Consider the following 18,683-nt stretch of genomic DNA (forward strand, 5'->3'; position numbering starts at 1 on the left):
AGTGTTACAGCGCTTTAAGTCATACTTTATATCTTTACGGAAAAGAGCTTAGATTTTTCATATATTTAAAAAAATCCACATCAGTGGGAAAACTCGTCCCTTTTCTCTGATAGCCTTGACGCTCTCCATCTGAAAATAGCTCACATGGTATAAGCCTGGACATTTATTTTTGCATTTAGATGAGACTTTAAGGTCTATAATTAGACAATAGGAAACATTTGATACAATGCATTAGCATCCATGTCACTCTGGACTTTTTATCTTTAATATATGAGCTGTGAGAATCAACATGGAGGACAAACCAAAGCCTGATTCACCTTGCACACAAATATATGTGCTCATTGTTTATTATTATTGATGTATCCACATCAGGGTATTTCCTGTCAAATATGGTTTGCTCTTATGATTATAGGCTTGTCCGATTTGACTAGTTATGATGCTGAATGCGACGGCCATTTTCATGTAATAGCAGGACACTATCTTGACATGTGTTCAGAATAAGGTTGAACAGAGGTATTTAAAGGGAATGAAATACATTGATGTCGTTATTGTCCCACTGTCCTTGAACTAAACTGATCCTCTTCACCATGCAATTTGATTCAATTATCTTTTATGTTTTCAACACACACACACACACACTGACAATAGCTCTTTTTGTTGTGTTTCTTTTCTATGTTTTAAGTGAAGTTGAAATGTGAGATGAATCTCAGAAGAATCCTCATGAATGTTGATTTCAAAATGAAAACACTTCTTTTAAAAAGCCTGTCTTGCAATTAAGGATTTAATTTGGGGAAGTTACACTGCACACTGCACCTAATTTCTATTTATTTATGTCTGTGACTATGTCTTAAATGTTATTTTCTCATATAAAATAGGTGCTGTTGTGTTATTTGGGCTAATGCTGCTTCAGTGAATCCCAAATTCCCATTCCCATTCACGAGCGCAGTATGTCGTAAATGAAAGTGGCGTTCATACTAAATGCTGATCATGTAGCACAAAGAATGGCTAATTGGCGATTAGTTACGAGTTCCACTGTCAGTATGTTGCAGTGTGTATAACTGTTTTCCTTTTCTACGCTTTGATCCAAATTTTCAGGGAACTCTCTGCCAAAGTTGTAAAATAAATAAACAAAAAGGATTCTGTCTGCAGAGGCTGAACACTGTAAAATCTCAGATGACTGACGTTTCCAGTGATGATGTCTGTCGATATGAGCCGAGAGCCTCCTGTGGATTAGCATTTGAGTGGAATCTCGTAGCTTACCTTTGCATTACAAATCACTAGTGGTGAAGCAGTTCTGTCTCCATGGAATCCCAATAATGTCTCTTTTTTTTCCTCCAGGTAATGACCATGCATTATTCAAGTAATGTTTGTGTGTTTATGTATAACAGACCATGTAAACTGGGTTGTAAGAAAATTAAAAAGCAAAACAAGCCGACGCGGTGTCACAACTGCACAACGGTGATAACTAAACTCGCGCTTTCTATGTGGGTCAGAGAAGTGAGACGAACACAGCAAAACCGAACTTATGATAATAGGGGGAAGAAAGTGCATTCGCTTATCTCCCAAAGTATTCTCTTGTGTCACAGATGTGCGTTCGCCGGCTGCAGTGGACAGAAATCAAAGCTCGTTGTATGTAAACCTTGATAAAGTAAAGCACTGAAGCTTGAAATTCCTTCGAGTGTGAAAGTCATTTCCTTGAATAAAAATCCCCTCAGTCTGTCACATAATGCACAATAAGACAAACTGTCACTTAACTATTATCAGTTTTTCCTGTTTGCATTTCTTTCTTGATCTTTTCTTTCTTTTTGTCAGGCCCATGAGTTGAGGGGTAAATTACATGCCACTTCAATTTTAACTTGATGAAACTATAAAAAGTAAGTGCTCAGTTAACTGTAGTTAACAGTATTTAACAGTAGGGCTCCTTCAGGGTGATATTCATGTCGGCTGGAAGGAAAATACTAGGTTGATTATCGAAGCTAAACCCCTGCACTTATGCGCAGATTCAGCAAATGGAAAATCTGCTGACATTTTGCGTGGTGCGTGCGTGTGTATGTGTACACACTGATGTGGATAAAGATGTGTTTCTGTTTGATTCAAGGTCGTTTGGCTTTGCTCAGGTTGGGGTGACATTTGCTTGTGATCTCATTCTTCGTGGAGAGATGCATCACTGAAGGGCTGGGACTTGTTTCTCCACTTTCCTGGCACAAATGACTCCTCATTCCCAGAAAAGGAACATACTAATTCTCTCTCTCCCTCTCCCTGCCTCTCTTTCGCCATCAGTCACACACTGACAACATGTGCACACAGACTGCATCTCCTCACTGAATGACAGTGTGAATGTACCTCATCAACGAATGACTCACTCTACTACTCTGCTATTATGATGATTTCTCCCTTCTGTGTATTACATCATGCAACAGAGGGTTCTGCTCAGTTACATTCACCACAATAAACACTCTCTGAGTGCACTGGCTTCGGCTGTGCAGGGGCTTGTTCCTCAGCCTTGCATGTAAAACATTGTTTAGTTGATTTGTCAAATCGCTTTTTATCTATAGTTCATTTTGTGTGTGTTTACTCAAAGGCACTTTTCTTTTTGAAAGCTGAAAGGCTGACGATGGGATCGCTTAAAACATTTGTGCCACAAAACCAATTCTAACATCCATTAACCTGCTTCCGGTAGATGTCCCTGGGGTTAAAGGTCAAGGATTAATGCATATTTCACTGTCACACTGATTCCCATACGCCATAGGTGTGGTTGGGCTTCCAGAATATTTATAATTGGGTGAAGCCAAACCCCCTTTTCTTCACTAAGAGATAGTGCGATAGCGATCAATAACAGTGCTCATCTGACATAATTGCTGAATTTTATGTCAGCGAGAGAATATGAGTGTTCCTTGAGGCACACCGATATTCTACATATAGCAGGCGCAAATTGGTCCCCCGTGCTTTAATCACACAGGCAGTTCAAATCATTGACTTTGCAAATCATTACATCTCACAAGGCATTGTGTTCAAGACTACTGATGTATTGAAAGGATGCCACAAAGAGAAGACACTACATGGATGGGAATAATTACAGTTCCCTTTTTGCAGGGTTCTTATATTAATCCAAAACAAAAGATTAAATTAAACTCACAAGTGTAAGATGTCGCAGGCAGGGAGGAACAATTGCGCTCGACTCATTCTATACAGAAGAACATTGTCTTAATTGAATTTATTGGGTGTTTATTTAATACTTATTATGTGGGTCACAACAATAAGTGAGACCTAATTCAATTGCATGAAAAGACTTCCTTAGGCCACTTTTCTTCTGTGCGAACACTATTTTAAGCTCCATTTATGGTGTTCAAATTAAACATCTCAGAGTTGCTGGAAGCTTCTTGTGTTAATGGAATCCCACATAGTGGATTGTGTGGGGAGGAGAGCAGATGAATCTGTATTCCCTGAATGTGTCTGGGCAAAAATCAATAAATGCAAGCACAGCTCCTCGCCTCTGACGGCTGTCCCTGTCTTTGCATGGTGAACTAATAGAAAAATAATAATTAAATCCAAATCACCAGATTAATTTGTTTTCCATCAGTCTCAGGAGAGATCTTTTTTTTTCCTGTTTCTTTAGTGGCTCATTATACTTTCTAATCAAGACAAAAAAAAAAGTCCTTCTTTTAGACAGACATGCTGTCTCCCTTCCCCCTTCTCTTCCCTGTGGTGTGCTTTCTCGCATTGCAGTCATTGTGCTGGCACTTATTATGTTACAAATGACCGAGGTACGGCAGGCATTCTCAGTGTGCATGCAAAGAGGGCCCACCCTTCCACGCTGCTCGTGCCTTCTCCTAATGACGATGCTCAGAGTGCCCCACCACGCCACCCCATGCAGCCCTCTCCCCATATTCCCGCCCCCATGTGCTCTCTTTAATGAAGATTCTCCAATGCAATTAAAAATCCTTGCTTCTCGCTGCTACTGTATGACAAACAGAGCCACTGTCATTCCTCATGGCCTGTCATCCCTGCAACAAGAGGCGGAGGAGATGGAGAAATACACCAGGGTGCCAGTGGCTAGAGAGACAGATAGAGAGGATTGTGTGCGTGCGTGCGTGCGTGTGTGCGTGTGTGCGTGTGTGCGTGTGTGTGGTGTGTGTGTGTGTGTGTGTGTGTGTGTGTGTGTGAAGAAGAGCAAAACCCCCCATCTCAACAGGTAATGGAAAGGGGCAGAGAGAAAAATCAATGACCAAAGAACATGGAGAGCGAGCTTATAAAATGGCTTTAACTGCACAGCACAAGCTGAATAAGGGGTTCTGTGTCCGTCCGACAAACTCGGGTGACCGTGCATGTTTTATCAGACCCCCACCCCAACCCCACCTATTCTTCTTATCTTTATTTTAAATGTGTGTAGATACATTCTATGCATGTATCAGCAAAGAAAGTTCGGGTGATGCTTGTGGACGTCGTGACATAACAGCCGATCGGGGAAGAGAGAATAATTTGCCTTTATGGTCATTTATAATGTTTATGAAGCATTAATATGAATGTGCCCGTAAACCAACACTCCATCACGCTGCTAACAATGGCTTCATTGTTTGCGTGTGATTTATGAGGTATCTATAAACTAACAGCCGACAGTTTGTTAATCCTGTATAATACCTGTTAAAGTGTGTACAGCCACTGGTGATGGGACACACCAGTTGGCTGCGGCTCCTGGTGACCCATCCTCATCAGGGTGGGGCATCATAAGAACAGTTACCCACCCCATCTGCAAAAAAAAACAACAAAAAAAAACACACCACCACCACCGCCCCTCCAGCCCACCCCCTTGTTGTTTTCCAGTTGAATGAAATAATCTTCCCCCGTCTGGAAACCCAGTCTGGGTCAGAGGGCCTGCGTTCAGCCTGTTGCTTATTGTGTGTTCAGAAGAGGAGGTAAAGCATACAATTAGGCACAGATGGCCGTCTTTGCCAGGCAATGTATTGATCCTATCCCGAGGAAGATCTGTCCCATTTCTGTGTTGTTGTGTTTTTTTTCTGTGTGTTTGGCAAATGCCTTCATTTTGGAGCCTGAGTTATCTGTCTGATTTGTGTTTGTTTGATCATGTATTTCTGAGCCATCCTCATTTGGTCAGTTAATAGTGATACACATGGGGGGATTTCGGTGGCTCAGTGCTGTGAAACGACTGTAAGTTCATTCATGAAACCGGGATTTTACTGATGTCGGATAAATAGACGGATCGAGATTCTGAAGGGAAATGGAAAAATGACTGTTTATCTTGCACTCGCAGCAATCAGACACAGCATGAGCCGGTTACCTGCTTTGATATTGTGGTCAGTCGGCGTTTAGTGCCTCATGTGTACATGATAATATCACATTCTGGATTTGAAAACATCTCACAGTTCTGACAGAGCTGATCAGTTATAGCTGCACCTTAGTCCAACATCAATTCATCGCGTCTAATATGAGAGTTTAAACCATTACTCAAATAATCAACAGATAGAAAATCAACTCAATGGCTATTTTGGAAGATTGTGTTATTGTTTAATATGCAAAATGCCAAATATTGTCCTTCAGTGGTCGGCCTGTGTTTAGTACCTGATGTGTACATGATAATATCACATTCTGGCTTTTAAAACATGTCAGAGTTCTGACAGAGTTGATCAGTGTGAGCTGCACCTTAGTCCAACATCAACTGAGCATTCAGTGTCTCTAATATAAGGCTTTAAACCTTTTAATCGAATAATCAATAGATAGATAAGATCTATCAATGGCTATTTTGACGATTCTGTTAACATTTCATATGCAAAATGCCAAACATTGTCCTTTTCCAGGTTATCGTGATACTGAACTTTATTCTTACAGCACATTTGGAAAAGAATACATAAGAAATTTAGTGTTACCGACTAATCTAAGTTATTATTTTTTTATTATCAGTTTGATTATAGTGAAAAGTCAGGATTGGTGTTTGTTTTATCCACCAAACAGTTCCCAAAAATATCTGTGAAAAAAGCAATTCTGGATAAAAAATTAAAAATAGCTGCTGATTAATTTACTCATAGCAATAAACCAAGTAATCGTTGCAGCTCCATTAAATCCTCTATTCTTAGATCAGAAATTCAAACCAGAACATGCATCATACCAGTAATTAATCAAAGTGATAATAAAGTTATATTCTTTTACAAAATGAAAAACCAAACGCATACAAAAAAAAAAACGTGTTTATGTATTTATTCATGTTTGTTTATTATGTCATGTGTTCGCACTGGTGGCCCGATCATCGCCATGAGGTCCGCGGACAAGACGCGAAACAAACGGATAAATAAATAAAAGTTGCATCGATGTGACAGGTTTTTCTTTAAAAGAAAAAAAAAAAAAGAAGTGAGGACGGTCAACGAGAGAAGGATCCGTCGTTTCCGCGGCCGCTGCACAAATAATAAGTTTTTCTTTGTGTGGCGGTAGTGAGCTGACGTCAGGTCGGTTCCTTGAAGTGGAGCTGAATAAACCTTGAGAAGAGTCTCCTTCAATCTGCTGTTAGTAACTAACACACACACACAGACACACACACACACACACACGCCGAGACTCAATTACTGCCCAATTCCCTTCTTTATCATTCGTCCCCGACCTCTTCCACAAGCTAAAGGAGGAAAAAAAGAGGCGAGAAGCAGGAAGAAGACCGAGCCGAAGTGTTTAGTAGAGCTTAAAAGAAGAGAAAGCCCCACGTTGGACATTAAGTAAAGTGTCGAAACTAAAAACAAGGTAAGTGTTTTATTTCCTCTGACGCTGTTTTTTTTTCTTTTTTCCCTTGAAGCCCCATCGCGGATAGAGGAAGAAGCTGCGCACGGAGCTGCCGTCGCTTCTTCTCTCTTTTTCTGTTCCGCTCCTCTCCGCGTTTTATCACGTAGTTTTCTCGGTATTTCCTCCAGCACTTAGTCGGTGACACGGCCGACGCCGAACGGCAAAGTTTACCCCCCCCGCGCCGGTCGGTCTGCGTGCTTTCTCCGCTCCTCTTCCTCCGGGTGACCCGATAGTGGGAACCGTCTTTGTGTCCCTTCTCTTCTCCCCCTTTCTGCGGGTTGTTGTGTGTCCGCTAACTTGTCTTTTTTGAAAACCGCTGGAGGAATTCAACTTTTTCCTCTCGAACGCTTCGCCGGGTCGTGTCGCGTGCAGTGGCCGTGTGGAAGCGCAGTTGTTGCGGGGTGTTTTTTAGCGTATTTCCGCGGAGAGAGGAGACATGTGGAAGGAGGAGGAGGAGGAGAAGAGGGGGGAGGTGGAAGTGCGAGGCGACCGCCGCTGGTCCTCGCTCGTCCGTTTAAAACCCATCCGCTCTAATGGCCCCTCCAGCCCGCAAACACAAACAATTAGCAGCAGCGAACACACAACACCCCCCCACACGGTTGGACGTGTTGTAAACATGTATCTTGTGTGTTTGTTTCCGTCTTTCCGGAGAACGCTCGGGAGTTTTTTCCGCGTTGTTAGCCGCACTGCTCGCCTGCCGGCCCGGTGGTGGAGCTGCTGCTGCTGCCGCCGCCGCGGTCGCTTCCTCGAGCCGAGCAGGCGACGCAGGCGGCGGCCGGAGTGGTCGACATTTATCCCTTTGTGTATATTACAATATCCTCCATTTTTCTCCCCCCCTGCCCCTTCCGAAACAACAAGCCTCTCGCCATCTTGGTTATTTTAAATTCGTCCCCTCTGAAGCACCCCTACCGTCCCCCTCTCCCCCCCCCCCACACACTCACACAAACACACTTTTAAAGGAAATGGATCCACGCTTTTTTTTTCTCCTCCTCTTCGCAAGTTTTACGAAAAGTTTTTAAAATACTTTTTTTTTTTTACAAAAAACACACAACATCGCGTCCTGTGCGTTGGTTTTTAAAGGGACGTTGAAGATGGTTGATGGTTTATCGGAGATGATTTAGACTCGTGTTATACATCAGAAGATGGACGTGTTGGTGTTTTTAGACAAATGTATGAGGCGAGCTGCAGGTCAGGGTGCTGGTGTTTTTTTGCACAGATGCTGGTGTTTTGGTTTCAGTCGCAATTGAATAAAAGCATCACAGTGTCTTTTTTTTAAAGAGGACAATGTGAAAATGGGGGGTTCAGCGTTTTAGTCACTGCTGCTTTTTTGTTTATCTCTGCAATTGCACATGAATGAATGGAGGGAGGAGGAGGAGGAAGGAGGGAGGGAGGGAGGAAGAGAAGAGGCAAGGGAGGAAGAAAGGAAGGATTTTAATTACCAGGAATCCTATTAAGGGAAGGACAGCATTAAAATATTTCAATATATTAGTGGATGTCACTGCCAAATGCTTTGAATCCCAAAGTTGTTTGAAATAATTGTGTGATGGCAACCACACTATTTATTGTCCTGCAAAGAAACGTCTGTTGGCAAATGGTGCAGTGTTTGTTTACACAAAGTTGAATTGATGTGTGATTGATTGACAGGTTGTGCACACTCATTGTTGCACGCACACACACGCACACACTTGAATCATCCCTGGCTAAGCTGTACTGCAACAGTTTAGACAGGAGGCTCCTCTTATCCACTGACTGGAAAACGGTGACCTTATTCAATTCCTGTCGTCCATCTTAACAGGAGATGATATTTTGGCTCATTGCGATCAACCCTCCCCATCAGAGTTTTAAAAAAAACAAAACAACTGACTTGATCTCACTTTCTTCCCCATGTCCCGTAAGCAGTTTGAGGAAGAGGAGGGGGAAAAAAGAAAAACAAACTGGATAAATGCTTTGAAATGGAAAATGTGATCATTTCACCTCCCACCTCTTTTGTTTGCCCGTTTATTGCTGCAAAGCTGGAGTGCAGAGGAGCAGATGTTTAGCCAAACACGAAGGCGCGGTGCCTCTGTCCTTATGGGGATGGCTTTCCCTCCTTTCACTGCTGATGCATCTATATGACAGCTGCTTGATTTCATGGAGCTGCTAAGAAGCCATTAGTGGTATCAGTGAATTGAAACGGAACAGTGTCTCACAGTTTTCTACCACTATTACAGCTGTCTATTGTTAGCGTCATTTTGTGCAGATTTGTTTGAGTGTGAGAGTGTGTGTTTGCGAGCGCTGCTGGTGTGTGTGTGTGTGTGTGTGTGTGTGCACAAGTGCTGCAGCTGAACATACAAACCGACAAGAAGTACTGATATATTTGTGCAGTGTGTTTTCTCATAATTTAAGAGTGGGTGAGCAAAGAGCAAAAGTGAAAAAAAGGGGGGAATAAATGTGTCAGATTCCGTTTGCCATGTCGGTTTGAAATGAAAGCACACTGTGCCACCTCAAGCACACTCAAATCAGAGATGTCTCTCCTTGCCAGACCAAGAAAAAAAAAACACAACTCTCAGCTGGAGTTTTATTCTCTCTCTCTCTCTCTCTCTCTCTCTCTCTCTCTCTCTCTCTCTCTCTCTCTCTCTCTCTCTCTCTCTCAAATTGGAGCTGTTGTTTTTGAAGAGATAAAGGAGGACTTCCGCTTGACTTGAACATTCAGGAATTAAGGATAGACATAGTTAAGCCCTATTTGCATGTCTACCAAAGTCACAGCAAACGGTTGCTATTGACTAAGCTGATTAGGTGAAATTAGGTTCACGAGCTCTGTGTCTGGGGGTGCTGAATCTGACAGAACTTGGACAGCTTTTGAGAAGACAATCCCATGAGCACACAATGCTGTATTCTCTATAATCCTTTACTATTGAATATGGGGCTATCATTTTTTTTCCTGGCGGAAACTCATAGTTTGTGGGTTTTTAAAGGAAATGTGGTGAATTGAGATTTATTAGGTGTGCATGATATATCGGTCAAGTCATGTGCATGAGGTAATGTTCGCTGAAAACTATGACACCGTATCACTTTGTGTTGGGATTAAAATCATGTCTAGTGGATCAGCCATGTAAATGATTAAGCTGTTATATATTTTCTTGCCATAACACAGTCTCTGTTAAATGTGACACACGCTACCCTGTTGTGTTTAAGAGCAAAGGTGACACTTTTTGTGTGTTTCTCAAAACTTTTGTGATGATTCAGTAGAACTCAGTTCCACATTTTGATAATAACCAAAGCTTGTTTTCACTTGTGGCAGCCGTCTGACAGTCTGCGTCCAAAGGTTCACCTGCTGTAGAAAAAACAAAGTGCTCATTCCCCGGCCTGACTGACTGCAGAAACTGTAAAACTACACTGTTGACAAAATGAATAAATCACAGTGTTTTGAAGTATTTGCGTCTGTACCAAGGATCATGCTGAAATTGTTGTAGTCACATTGGTGTCATTATTGACAATAGAAATTAGTTATTGGAAATTTTAGTACATATTTCCACATTGTGCAAACTGTGAGTGTCTTCGTGGCTCATTAAGTCTGTCACTGATTGTCCGACTTTTACCCTGGGCCTCAATATGTGCTTCATAGCCTGTGACAAGATTTATGCTATGATTATGCATGATGATTAGAGACTGAATCGATAATGACAGAAAAATGTACTTTTACTCGTGCAAATGTATCTAACTTAGATTATTGAAATGGTCTAAATATAAAATGCTCAACAGTCAGTTTGTGGGTGGCTCCTAACCTAAATATTTCTTGGCACTGATGTCCGTATTTTATATTTAGACTGAGATTAATCAGACCTGCAAAAAATCTATTGATAATAATGGCCATCTGGGAGCCCTGTCAAATCTCTGCATGTTAGCGCTGACACAGAGCTGTACAATTTAGAGAGGAAGTCGAGATCTGCTCTGTGTTAACTGTGATTCAAGAACTTATATTAAACACAGCAGTCCCGGACATACCCCCATCCGTCAGACATTTTCACATGAATTTCCATGCACATATACACACAGAAAACAATAATGACAAAAATGAAATAATGCACCAGGACACAGAGGACTCAAACAGATGTTAGTGAAGTGGACATTAATCCTATGAAGCCTAATGATCCTTTGAGAAAAGCTGCATTTCGGCAAAAGCCCTAAAAGCTTCTAGGCATTAGATTGATAACGCCTCTTATTGCTACAGATTTGCTGTGTGTCTGTCTTGGCCTATGCGGTTCTCTGCTGTGCTACAGGCCCGTGCACGCAGCGCCCTCATTGATACGTGTTCACATGGCCTTGCAGGTTAATGTCCTCTCAGCTGGGAAGTTGGTTAGCACTCAGTTGATCTACCTAACCTTATGTTACCTTGCTATTTCGGTAGCACTGCATGTGCACTGGATGTCCTTATAACAGTCAGGGTGCACAAATCATTGTCTAAAGTGCACGCTCGCTGACAGACACCTTTATGAGCCTTTTCAAACATCTTTGACCAGTAATTTCTGCCTGTGTTTCTCTGTATGTATGAGAAATGCATCTATATTTTGTAAACTAAGATGGTGAGATTGGCAAACCCAGTGTGCCGGACCAGTTCAGCTGTTGATTAAGACTCAACACCCATATTAGTTTTCTGTGCATTTCTTTGTGGATTACATATGGTGGATTAATTACGGAACAATAGGCAGTGTAAAGTGCAAATGGGTCACCCCGTGTTGACTTTCAGGAGACAGAAGACGGAGCAGCCGAATTTGGGAGGGAAAGGCGATAAGCTGCTTCTTTGCTGTTCGTCCCCTGGGCCTCTATTTATCATTCAATGTGAGAATTTCCTTGATGAAAGTCAAGGTTGTTTGTGCATGCTCTGTCTCGTTGGGATGCCTGTTTTTCCACCAGCAAGGTGAAAAGGTTGACATTTTTCCCCCCCTCCAAAGAGATGCCTTGTTTGGAAAGTCCGGGCTCGTTTCTTTAATGAAGTCTCAAAAGGTCCTCATGATTTTTCCACTTCAGGGCTGTTTTTGTTTTGTACATTAGCGAGGAGGTGAAAATACAGATGTGCTCCCTGTTTTGTGGAGCCAGAGAGCAGCATGCATGCATGCAAGTCCTCATAATTCACTGTCTCTATCACAAACTGGCATGGTAGAGAAGGGTATCGCTTTATGTAAGCTGAAAGCATCCATTCACACGGTCTGTATAGAATCACCAAAGTGAAAAAAAACATGGCAACATTATGAATGCATTTCTCTTCCTGATTTTATTTACCATCATGAAAGTAAGGTGCTCTTAACATTAGCTGAACTAGACTGTATTGGAACAGATTTTGTTTCCCCTAAGAAAAACAAACAGTGTCATTCTGTCCGTCTTGCCTGAATGCCCATCTTTTTATTTTAGCAAGAACTTGATTATGGAAATGTCGACGAGTTCTGGAAACCTGATATTTACCACACCTTGACATTTCCCAATCTGGAACAGGCGGCCTGTATTTACACTTTTCCTCCAGAAGTCACCCATGCTGGCTCAGATGGGAAAAGGATACTGAAAAGAAATAGGAAGAATGTTTCGGATGCGGGAATGGGAATGATATTGGTTTTCTATTGGTGTGCCTCCTGGGTCAGTGGGGTTCTTGATGATACTATAGAATAGCTTGTAGCAGGCTGGGGAACTGTGAGCCACGGTGGGTGTTAAGACGCACACACACAAACCTCCACACACATACACACGCCTGCTGTCAGAACACAAGCATTTACGCATAGGGACAGGACACACAACCACACACACACACACACACACACACACACACACACACACACACACACACACACACACACACACACACACACACACACAAATGCATGAGATTGCGCCTCGACAGCCCCCATTTATTGATCTTCTTCAGCATTTAAAATCTGGTCACTGCTGCCACAAAGGCTTTTTATTTTAGCTGTGCTGGCAAAGCGCTGCTCCAAGCTAAGCCAGAATTTTAAATATTTAACTCCTCCGAACGTCGTGAGAAATGACAGGGATAGAGGAAAACAAACAGGGAAGCAGTTTTGAGCAGTGCTATATCTATACGTGTATTTGTCCAGAAGCATGTTTTATGTACACCACACTCTTACAATCAGCTCTCACTGTGTCGGCCGTGGAAGTGCCACAGTATGTGAGTGAAAAAAAAATCTGCATATACAGCACTCTTTCTCCTTCATGAAGTTTTTATCTGGAATTTTATGTTTCCTTTCTTCCCTCTGAAGTCAACTTTACTCTGCACTGACCTACATGGCCCTACCTTGTTAGCAGCACAGGCTGAAGTGCAAGCAGCCACTGGATTAGTCACTATTGGACCTGGGTCAAGTGGCTGTTTTTAGCATTTTAAGGTTTTAAAAAAAGGATGCTTCTGTGCTCGTGGGCAACTGCGATGGTGAAGCCCCATTGCACTTCTTCTTACAATCATTATCATGTCTTTTCTCTTACTATGGTGTGTTTCCCTTCCTCTATTCTCACCGCACACAAGACGATGTATTTAAAAAACAACTTTAATTCCCCTTTTTTTTTTCATCCTTACGAAATTTGACAATGTTCAGTTATTCCCGTGCAGGTGGTGTGAAGGAAATGATCTGACTGCTCTCTCTGGTGTCACTACATTTCAAAATAATTAGTCCTGAAAAGGTCAGAGCACATTTCAGTGATTCCGAAAAGCTTCCACATTAGAGTATGAAGTTATGTTACATTTACACGTTACTTAAAGAAACACCACCAGGCGAGTTCCCTCATTCAGTTGAACCTGCTGCTGCTGCTGCTGCTGTTGTTTTTCCTCTTGTCTATCTATGAAAGCCTGGCCCAGCTCAGTCTGTGGCATTGTCCCGCTTTCCCCCTATCTGTCTGTCTGTCCGTCTGTCTCTCTCTCTCTCTCTCTCTCTCTCTCTCTCTCTCTCTCTCTCTCTCTCTCTCTCACCCCTGCGCGCTCTCTCGCCCCTGCGCGCTCTCTCTCTGAACGATGACACTGAGAGACAGCTGTAACGTGAGACGCCTCTCGATCCTGGCAGGGGCTTCGAAAGCCGAGGCAGAAGGGAGGGAGAGGGCCTTTATCTGAGACTGGGGGCACTGACCTCCCTCATTCCCCTTCTCTTTCTCTTCTCCTTTCTCTTCCCGTCTCTACGTCTGCTAACGTATCCTATCCTCCCCCCACTAACAGCGGCGAGCCGACCGCACTCTTTAAAAGAAGTGTCATGTGAAAGCACTGTCTCCTCACTGCAGAAACCTGATGAATGAAATGGTGAATGCTGTTGCTGCTTGCACCATTAAGAGCTGTTTGTTTGCCTTTACGTTCATGGTATCTCTCCTTGTTTTTGTCCGGGGTTACATGGATGCAACTTGTTGTTGTCAAGGATTTACAGAATACTGTATATTAAGTGATATTTGTGTGAAATATGTTTGTGATCTTTAAAAGAATATTTTTAATGCGTCTGCGTAGGCTTGTGTGAGCGTGTGTGTCGATGGAAACACCCACACATCCCCCGGACTCTAGGCTATGGCTGCTAAATCCTCTGTGAGAGCTCCCGTGTGTAATCCAAACATTTAGAGCTAATTTAAGCATGCAGGCAGGAGCAGCATCCTTTAGGAAACAACAGCTCGCACTTCACTCTCTCTCAATCCTATTCTCTCTCCCTCTCGGTGTGTGTATGTGTGTGTATACTATGAATGTGTTTGTGCGCACATGTCTTGTTGTCGCTGGAGGGAAATGAAAGCACTCAATCACTCACCTGTCAGAGTACTTCAAATTCTGTCCATAACACACACACACACATACACACTGTCACACACTCTCACACACAGAGACACACACACACACACACAGACACATATGTGCATACGCACTCACCCCTGAGGGTTTGACAGGACTGGCCCTTTATTGACTCCCTTGATCAAGAAGACAGCAGATCCATTTAATAGACGCTCCACACACACAGAGGCATTGAAATCAAAGTGGACTCACATCTGCTCTCCACACATCTCCACCGTAGCCCTCTCCTCACACACAACAGAGCTGGCAGTCATTTAAAACTGTGGCTATATTGGGTGTTGAATTAAATTTCGAAAAGCCAATACTGATAGACATCACAATGTTTTCATTACGGGATATTCAAACAGTCTCCCTCTCATATTTGCGCTGTCATTACTCCAGAATCGCTCTGATTTGCCTTTTCACCCACTTTCTGTTACTGTACGGAGAGTAATTATGTCATGCTACAAGCCCAGCCTGGGTTACAGGAATGTTCGGTCGGCCTTGGCCCCCGTGCTCCCCATTTGGCCATGTTTTGTGCTGAGTGTTTTGGAAGGCCAGTTAGCCAAAGAGGGTCCTGGGAGGAGATGTGACAGCTGTGTTGGTCACGGCTTATTCTGACCTTCACACGTCATCTTGATGGATCGTCCAGGCTGTAACGATACACTGAACCTGTTGTGTCGGCCTGCGCTCGCCTGATTATCCGCTGGTGATGATCTGCTCACATACTGTACTGATATCATTGTTCCAAACACAGCTGTGGACGGGCACCAGCGAGGACAGGTCGACTGCATAGCTGAATTAAAAAATAAAAAAAGGAAGTGGATAACAGTTATAACGGAAACGCAAAACATGCACACATAGACAAAAAGACACATAACAGAGCCTGTTATTCTATATATATATATATATATATATACTGTGTGTGTGTGTGTGTGTGTGTGTGTGTGTATGTATATATATATATATATACTACTTCTCAAAAATGGATTGCGCTAATGTTCTGAGATTTCGCCAGTCTCAGAGCGCTTCGCTTTATGTGTGTGGTGTAACCTGTTCCCTTGAGATGGCACTTGCTCCATCAAGTCGAGGAAGAAACCATTTAGTGGAATGACAAACACACGTATATTCACACACACACACACACACACACACACACACACACACACACACACACACACACACACACACACACACACACACACACACACACACACACACACACACACACACACACACATATCCGCCCAGCACCGGGAGGCTGGGAGGATTTGAATTGCACTTAGACAAACGTCTCTCATACAAGTTCTTTATTCTTCCGCCCGCTCCCTGGCTCTGCCCTGAACGTACACTTGCTCACATACAAAGGTACTCGCATAGAGATTCCATTTTGTCAGCTTTCAGCCCCAGATCATGTAACGATAAAAGATGCTGCCCTGCAGTTTAACACTGCCAGTAAATCACAGGGCAAAGAAAGCTATGAGAAGCACTTATTTTTAAGCAGCATGAGAGACCACACCGAAGGGGGGAGGTTGAGACAGATAGGGTAAGACAGAGAGAGAGAGGAAGAGAGAGCTTCTTTGTGCACTGTGTACTGGCATTGTGTGTGATGATGAGATGAATCACTGCTATTTAGGGATTGGTTTCCTGCAACTGATTGTGTGACGACTCTGTGGCGGACAGACTGTCAAGACTTGCCTGTTTTGTTCTGGGGGCTTCAGGAAAATGTCTGCGGCCAAGTTTCGCTCGCTTGCTCCCACAGGGACCCGGTGTGCCAGAGATCAACAGAGACGACAGAGACAAACACCTCACTAGTGTCGCTCTTCTAACAAGACATCAAATATTAAAAAGCAAGGGATTATAGGGCGATCTCAATATGTGTATCTTCAGAGTACACTTGTTTTCCAACAGTTCCATTGAGGTTTTTTGAAAAGAATAGTCTTTCTTTCATTCTTTCTTTCTCTCCCTCTCTCTCTCTCTCTCTCTTTCCATTTATCTCTGTCTGTGGCTTGTGCAAAAGTCCGACCCTTGTGTTTAACCCCATGCAGATGCCTCGCTGCTGCTGTGTGACTACTAAAGTAAAGTCAACACCAGTGTGGGTGAGGGAGGTTGGGGTGGAGGGGTAGATTAGGGAAACCAAACAAGACAATTCAGAGAGACGTCACAACACTTTGGTTGTACACTGTCCATGTGTAAGCATGCCCGGGCTGTAAATGCAGGTAATTATACGTTTGCAGATAGTTCCTGTTTTTGCATTTGCTTGTTTTTCGCCTTTTCAAGTTAATTAGATGGAAATTAGTAAGTAATGACGGCGATTATAAAATGACATTTGGGTTGTTACTCCAAAAAAAAGTATTAAACTTAATAACTTATGGCAGTAATTTGTTTAATCACTTTGTTAAAGGCCAGAATAAATCGCTTTGTGTCACTCTTTCTTTTTCTTGTGATATAAATTGATCACATACTTATAATCATTTGTTTTTCCATCGTATACATTAAGTCTATTGTTGGATGGCAAATATCCTTTTGACGTTTTTATTTGTTTTTTAATATTTAGTTGACGATTTCAATCAATGAAAAATAACATGCAACAATTGTGAATCAGTTCAAGTTTTATAATTGCCTTTATCGTGTAATCTTTTAAAGCACTTATTAAGTTTGTTTTGAAAATTGCTATATCGATAAAGCTTATTATTTTTATGATTTTTATCTGCATCAAATTGAACACACTCATAAATATCAGTCTTCTTTTTTTTTAACCTTGATCCATGAATGAAAAAGTTGGAGAAAAAAAGAATCTCTGCTCTCTGCTCTGGATCCGCACCAACATTTCATGTTTTTTCTCAACCCATCCACCAGATTTCACAGTAATCTGCCCTGTAGTTTCTTTGTGTAATCCTGCTAAATAACAGACAGACAAACAAACTAAACCATGACTTCCTTGGCAGAGAAGGTTAGTATCTTGAAGATATCTGAGGGATAATCTGCAGATTAATTGACAATGAAAATAACGGTTAGTTGCAGCTTTAATAACAGAAGTTGACATGATTTATGAGGAAACTGTGAGCACTATGGGTGCTAAGTCTGAGGGAAATGGTGTGTGTGTGTGTGTTTTTTGATATTTTATCCATCTGCTGTTGATGTAAAACTGGTAAGATCTTACAATAAAATGAGGTTAATAGACTGACAGCTGGATTCTCAGTCAGGCAAATGATGGTAGGCAGCGCTGGCTTTCTTATCCAGCATAATTCACCTGCGTCGTGGCTTGCAAATCATTTTCCGTGCCGAAGACCTCTGAGCAGAGATCCTTTAATCATTCACTAATAGGCCTTTATGAAAAAGCTGAAGATGAATTCAGCCTACCTGGCTCTCTCTTATCATTATCACTGCTATGAGTTATCAAAGTGTTTGTGTGTGTCTGTAGTCTGTGCGTGTGTGCGTGTGTGTGTGTGTGTGTGTGTGTGTGTGTGTGCCGTGTGTGTGTGCCTGTGTGTGTGCCTGTGTGTTGCATGAGTGTAGATAATGAAGGGATCCGTTATAGTTGAGTTGCTCTGGTGATTATCAACACAGTCAGTCGAGGTGATTTCTGTTCAGTGATAAATTGAGCTGTAATGACAGATGTTTGCTGCATTACGTGCCACAGACTTTGACATGACTGGAGGCCGTCTGAAAAGACAAAACCACTTAGGCTGATGAACTGCAAAAATACCCATTTTTAAAAATTACGGCAGTCGCTCCTTCTAGTGACATATATAGGAATTATTAAATCTCTTTTTTTAATGCAAGATTTATTCCCTAAACTAAAAAAACAGATATATATCGTCAACCGTGCAGATGAAGCGTCCACAAGACTCGTTTCTGTCCCTGTTGACCAGATGGATGTGTTTACTGTCAACAAAACCTTGTTAGATAGCTACCCACAAGTGCTATAACACTGTGTGTGTGTGTGTGTGTGTGTGTGTGTGTGTGTGTGTGTGTGTGTGTGTGTGTGTGTGTGTGTGTGTGTGTGTGTGTGTGTGTGTGTGTGTGTGTGTGTGTGTGTGTGAGAAACTGAAGCTTGTATTTACTGTGTGCTGACACACGGTAAACACACAATCGACACTTGAGTTTTGTAAGTTTGAGACATTAT

At 42.3% G+C, this 18,683-nt stretch overlaps 1 protein-coding gene across 19 annotated transcripts in view; it reads left to right on the plus strand.

Annotated features, from left to right (window-relative positions):
• The first annotated feature begins 6,434 nt into the window (after positions 1-6,434).
• baz2ba (bromodomain adjacent to zinc finger domain, 2Ba) overlaps positions 6,435-18,683 on the plus strand; it is a 66,677-nt gene continuing 54,428 nt past the window's right edge. For 17 of the 19 annotated variants that reach the window (XM_035169496.2, XM_035170410.2, XM_035169650.2 and 14 more), the window contains exon 1: positions 6,435-6,741. The gene's annotated coding sequence lies outside the window, so the exon portion shown is untranslated. The remainder of the gene's footprint in view (positions 6,742-18,683) is intronic. The other 2 variants (XM_047340107.1, XM_035170573.2) reach the window with 1 other exon arrangement.

This window comes from Hippoglossus stenolepis, chromosome 1 (genome assembly GCF_022539355.2).
Source record: "Hippoglossus stenolepis isolate QCI-W04-F060 chromosome 1, HSTE1.2, whole genome shotgun sequence".
NCBI classification, from domain to species: domain Eukaryota; kingdom Metazoa; phylum Chordata; class Actinopteri; order Pleuronectiformes; family Pleuronectidae; genus Hippoglossus; species Hippoglossus stenolepis.